We start from the raw sequence: 6,000 nt of genomic DNA on the forward strand, positions 1-6,000 counted from the left end.
AAACTACATTACCCAGAAACCCGTACTAGCACAAGCCTCCCGGCCTTGCCAGGGACACACCAGGGAACGTGCACATGCGTGCGCAACAGCCACAAGGCTTCGCTCGTGCTACTGAATACCAAGCAAGGCATATGTGTTTCCCTCGACCTCCTGCAGGCAAGCCACAGTGGGGCCAGACCCTGTCTGTTACTGCTGCAGGCCCCGCTACAAACACAAGATAAGTGCAAACGCTTTTCTTTGAATGTGATTTCGCGCTCTTGTACTATTGATAGAACGTGACTACGCATCCAGAAACAAACTGTTGGGACAAACCAAGACCGCGCTGAGTGGCATAGACTCAGTGCGGAGTCGCTGGACTCCGGCACCCATGTAATGCTAGGGACAGCTTCCGCTGCACACTCTCATTGACTCCTGACTTTATCTTTCTAGCGGAGTTCACTGCACTGTGTAAGGTGCACAATTCAGTGCGAGAGACTCGCTGCGCTGGGAGAAACGCTGCGAGAGACTGCTTTGCTGAAACTGGGGCGAAAATGACCCGCAGCCAAGTAGTGTTTCTACTTACTTATCTAATCAGATTTCTGTGCTGGAGTGTGTTAGCTTCAGTTCTGCTATACAAATGAGACGGTTATAGCATGCAGGAATGCTACATGTTGCTCTCTGCTAAGCATGAAGTAATGCTGATGTTGATCTCTGCTTTTGACATGAACACTGAGCCATACACTGAATGTTAGGTGTAATCACACATGTGCCTCTGTTGTCCTGGGGGTTTATAAGGCTGTGTTTATAGCAGTGCTCTCTTGCTTGGGTAACTGCAAGGGATCTCAAGTCTCTCAGTTTTTATATGCATGTGGAGTGTGAGGGCTGAGTTTTAACCCCAGAGGGCGCAGCAGAGTCGAGGAGCATTGTAACCAAACCCCCCATACCTATCCATAACCTCTCCCTAATCCTCCTTCTGGTTACCCTCATCCCCATACCTATCCAACCTAACAGACCCTAACCCTCTTTCCCCGGCGGGGTCGCGGTAGCCTGTGGTAATACTAACGCACAAGTACCAAGACCTAACGGGGAGGCAGCTGTTTGTGCTGCCTCTGCGCAAGGCCAGGCAATAATGCGACAGCTCCTCTTTACACTCTACACCTCTGCTCTTGGGGCACTAATCTCCTCCTTTGGTTCTCGTACCAACTCTTTCCGGACGACACCCAAATATTCTTCTCTTTTCCTGAACTCGCCTCTGATCTCTCTATCAACATTTCCAACTGTCTCTCTGCCATTGAATATTGGATGGCTTTGCACCCTGTGATGTTAAACTCTACCAAAACAGAGATGCTCTTCTTCCCTGCCAAAAGCTCTCTCATCTCTTCCTCTGTCTATCCAGTTCCCACCTGACACTCTTCCCTACTCTTCTTCAGCTAGAAACCTCAGTGTCATCTATGACCCTCTAAAACCTTCTCTACTTTTATTTCCAAAACTGGAACAGCAGCTCACCTCAACCTCCTAAATATTAGGAAAACCAGGCACCGCCAAGCATCTCTTAACCATTTTTGTCTTCTCTAAACTGGACTACTGCACCAGCATCCACTTTGTCTCCCCAACTATGATTTTTGTCCTCTCTACAAGATTATTAACTTCGCGACCATGACTCTCTTTGAACTCACTCACATCACACCTACTTTCTCATACCGTCACCAGGCTGGATGGCTGACGGTGCAAAACAGGGCAGAATTTAACTTTCTTCACCTGGTTCACAAATCTATCCTGGGTAAGGCACCACTGTATCTATCCTCCTCTATCCAACTCTACAAGCAGTCTTGTGATCTCTGCTCCGCGTCCTTGACTGCCCTTGTGGATCCCTGCACTCCCTTTGCTTCCTCTTGTTTCAGATACTTCTCTCTTTTTGCTCCACTTGCATGGAATTCTCATCCCCCGGACATCCAAGAAACACTCCATGTGGATTTGGTAAAAATCAGACTAAAGGCCTACCTCCTCGTCTCCGAGCTACCCTCTTAACCTACCTCTCATCTGCCTGCTTGCTAACATTTTTCCCTCACCTCTAACCTGCCTCTATCCCTCACTTCCTCTGCCTCCAAGCTAGCACTTCATCCATCATGCCCACATCCCGAGCACAGCTGGCCGTACCAACTACCTGCACTTAAAAAAAAAGTCCAATGTTCTTTGTCCTTAATCTATGTATGTATTGTCCCCTGTGACTGTTCCATTTACTCTCCTCCACAACCTGTTCAGAATGTCCCTCAAACTCTCCCAATTGTCAGAAGCTCACTGCTTCCTGCAAATCTGATTTGTTATCTATTGTACATTCTTTTGTGATCAAAAGAGCATTGTTCCTCCTGTATTTAAATAAATTAAAAAAAGTAAAAATACCTCTTGTTATTGAATTCTTTTTGCTTTTTCACCCTCCTAATTTCTGCAGCCTTACCCTAAATGTTGGCTATGTTTAAGACTGGTACGTCGACTTCTTGGCCACTTCCTTTGTCTTGTCCGCTGTGGCCCAATACTTTTGTGGTCTGGGGCAAGGCTGCAGGAGTTTTCCGACAGGGGGTGCCTGTACAAAAGGAAATAAACATCGTGGCCAACATTCCTATTGCAAGCGGTGTAACAAGCAGGCAGAGGGAGAGTTGCCTTTACTAGTAGGACCATGCCTCGTGGTAAGAGATACTCTGTGCTATTGTCCATCCATTTACGGAACCTTTTGGGCGTGGGATGGTGAATTGCGCCAAGGAATTGTCATAGGAAGATGCCAGGCTGTCATTGGACTCCGAATGTGAAAGAAGGTACCATTGAAATTAAGAACCGAAGATAACCACTTCCAGTCCATAAAAGTGCTCAAGATTATGCTGTTCATAAAAGCCTTTGATGACTGACTGGTTGAACACTGAATAGCCTAACCTCTACAGCATTTCATTTGCATGTAGGAATGCTGTACCAGCCTGTGTGTGCATGATAGCGTAACGTGGACCTCATTCTGATTATGGTAATAACGGTTACAACATGTGGTATTTAAAATATTGCTTGTTTTTTAAATACCACCTATTTATGTATTGGGATCTCATGGCACATTTACCAGAAGCGTGTATAGAATGTATTGCGTGGTATAAATAAAGCTTGTTTTACCCCATGTAGTTAATTCTATGTAAATGACAACTCCTAATTTGATCGTATGTTAAAATTTGGATAATTTTTAAAATCACACCTATTTGCCATTACCGTCCTACTCCAAATGCGGCGCTTGGGTTACTTATCCTTGCCCTACCCCTCTCTGTTTTCGCTGTAAATCTTCCCGCACACGCTGCGCCCTGGTGTACCGGAAGCAGTTAGTTCACGCTAGGCACATTACATTACATTACACTTCTTCAGTAAATAAAGAAATCCGGACAAGGGGAACGCAAAGATCAAACCAATGAAAGGCAACACAGGGCAAGCAGGCTCCTCGTTTAAAGCACTGCAGGGATTTCTTGCCTCAGATTCCGAATGCCTATGGTTTCACTGCCAATCTTCCCAGGTAATACTGGAGCACCGCGATGGCACTGCCAGCCAGTTCCTCCACAGAAATGGTTTGGAAGAGTGTCAAGCTTAAAACGCTCGAGCTGAAACGTTGACGGTCCCGGAGGACAACGCGGATGACCAAGGCCAACCCTTCGAAGGCACGGCAGAGTATGTGCAAAATGGCTACCCACCAGATCTATGAAAAACTGCGACACGTGACCGGGACAGGTGTATCAGCAGAAAGAAAACATCATGGTGGGAGGACAGTTCGAAAAAAACAGCTCTGCATTAAACCTAGAAAGGCACAGTAAGTCTTATTTAATCGTAAACGTGCTCAGCCATTGTAAGTCACTTCCTGTTTTAATATAACAGCTGGCACCCCGTAAATGACACGAGAAAAATCCCACCAGCCAAAATCTAAGCGCAACTTCTAATTTTCACTGTAATTGTTATGGTACCAGGTTTATGTTTTTCTTGCTCTGACACTGCTTATCTTTATGAATTCTCTTCTTGTGAGCCCTTATCTTGCGTTAGCAGCCGCACCATTATTTTAAATCCAGCTGCAGTTCCATCGCAAAAGAAACCCACAAGAGTTTTACTTTCATTTGATGTCGAAACGTGTCTCATTAAAGTCTAAACAGGGAAAAGTCCTGCTGAGACTAAAATGTTACTCGGGTGTACTAAAAGATAAAACAACAATACACAAATACTTCTTCAACACAGAGGCAGTAAAGGACCATTCAAAGCCAGTAACACATACCATTACAATTTAGCATCTAATAGTTGGTTTTGTTCTCGCCTCCTTGAAGAGTCCCTGTTGCATCTACTTACCTTGAGTGGAATAAAATGGGTGCTGGCTGGTGGAGGTGGAGAGACTGCACACCTGAGGGGATGGAGCTGAGAGTGATAGAGGGCAAGCTGTACCTCTGGCTTTTATAGGGTTTGCTTCCTGGGGGAAGAAACTCGCGGGGGCTCCATTTGGAGCTGATCACGATGATGTCATAATCAAAGGGGCTGTGTCCCTGGACTTTGAGTGAGCTCAGCGTTTATGGCAAGAACTTTAGGCAGTCTAGTTTATCTCCTTCATTGCACCTGTAGCAAAAAGAAAGTATTTTTCCTGCATGCGTATTATCTTACGAATTTAACTCCGAGGGACGACTTCCACACACCCACTGGCACTGCACCCCTCCTGTCGTTCCCTCCCAGTAGTCCATTAACAAGGCCAGTCCAGACAGGGCATTGCCATATAAGGGCAACAAAAGGATATTTGATTGTGTTGGTAGACCATAAAAAAAAATCTCTCATCGAGTCTCTTACTGGCCTGACCACATATTTCCTGTCTTGCAAATATGAACAAACAAAACGCCCTGCAAGTGAAGGCGAGGTTTACACACACAATGCAAAACGTTGACATCCTGCTACTAAGATTAACTCCTTGTCTTTTGGCGCTCACTAGAGTGGAATGACCCACCAGCCCTCCCAAAAAATGAATATTCCCTGAGACCAAGAGGATGAGAAAGAGCCTTATCCTGTTTTTCAGTCAAACATATGATGCTCTGATTTTTTTACATGGAGCAAATCAGACACCACAGTGTAACCGATCCAATCGATGTGAAGAGATTTAGTACATATCTATAATTAGTTATTTGTGTGCACCAGAGAATTTCATTTTGGGGGTCGATTTGTGGCACATTCTCGGTTTGGCCAGGTTCGTGGGGTAAACAAATGACTCCATATCATTGGCACACACTTTGTTTATTTTTTTGCTATGTTATATAGTTATAAAAATAACTTTTAGCATTTTCCTTTTATATCAGATACACAAACGAAAATATGATGAATAAGGATGAAATCACCCAATCAAACATTTAATTATTTTCCCTTTCATAAAATTGATAAAAAATGCTCATATGCTAAAATAGCCACTAAGACAACAAATACAATTCAATACAATTTCCTAAAAACACATTCACGCATCCTAAAAAATTACGTACATTTCATTAATAATTTCATAACATAAATATAATTCCAAAGAAACTTCTCCCAAGAACCATGAGAAGCACAGTGCATTTTTAGAAATAGACCATAGGGATTAGGCAGCTTCAAACAATTCAGTAAACTTTAATTCTAGCGACTTTAGGAATCCCGTAACTACAAGAACCGAAGCCAGGCATTGATCCCACACCAACTAGTTCACACCCATTAGTGTGAATTCGAGAATCTTTTCAGGTAGTTCATACGCTTCCCCTGGACGCCCGAGCAGGAGATCAATAGATGTTTCAGTGCCTCTAAGTGACCCGCTTCACTACAGAATCTAGTCTGCTCGGGCTAATGGCAAGAGACCATACCTCACCTGGACTTCCTTCATCAAAACCAAGTTCCATTTGAATCTTAGGAAAGCCTTCACAATTCTATCGGGATAAATTGCCAAGAAGGGAGATAGGTCCCCTTGTCGTTTATAATCCCTGGCCAGGTGTTTCAAGGAGTCCTAGCCTACAG

At 44.3% G+C, this 6,000-nt stretch overlaps 1 protein-coding gene across 3 annotated transcripts in view; it reads right to left on the reverse strand.

The window, feature by feature from the left end:
* The window catches only part of LOC138567383 (actin, cytoplasmic 1-like), a 516,752-nt gene extending 512,164 nt beyond the window's left edge, over positions 1-4,588 (reverse strand). The window contains exon 1 of one of the 3 annotated variants that reach the window (XM_069645545.1): positions 4,333-4,588. The gene's annotated coding sequence lies outside the window, so the exon portion shown is untranslated. The remainder of the gene's footprint in view (positions 1-4,332) is intronic. The other 2 variants (XM_069645544.1, XM_069645546.1) reach the window with 2 other exon arrangements.
* Positions 4,589-6,000: the final 1,412 nt, after the last annotated feature.

Source organism: Ambystoma mexicanum, chromosome 2p, assembly GCF_040938575.1.
Source record: "Ambystoma mexicanum isolate Mex_15411 chromosome 2p, UKY_AmexF1_1, whole genome shotgun sequence".
Classification (NCBI taxonomy): Eukaryota; Metazoa; Chordata; class Amphibia; order Caudata; family Ambystomatidae; genus Ambystoma; species Ambystoma mexicanum.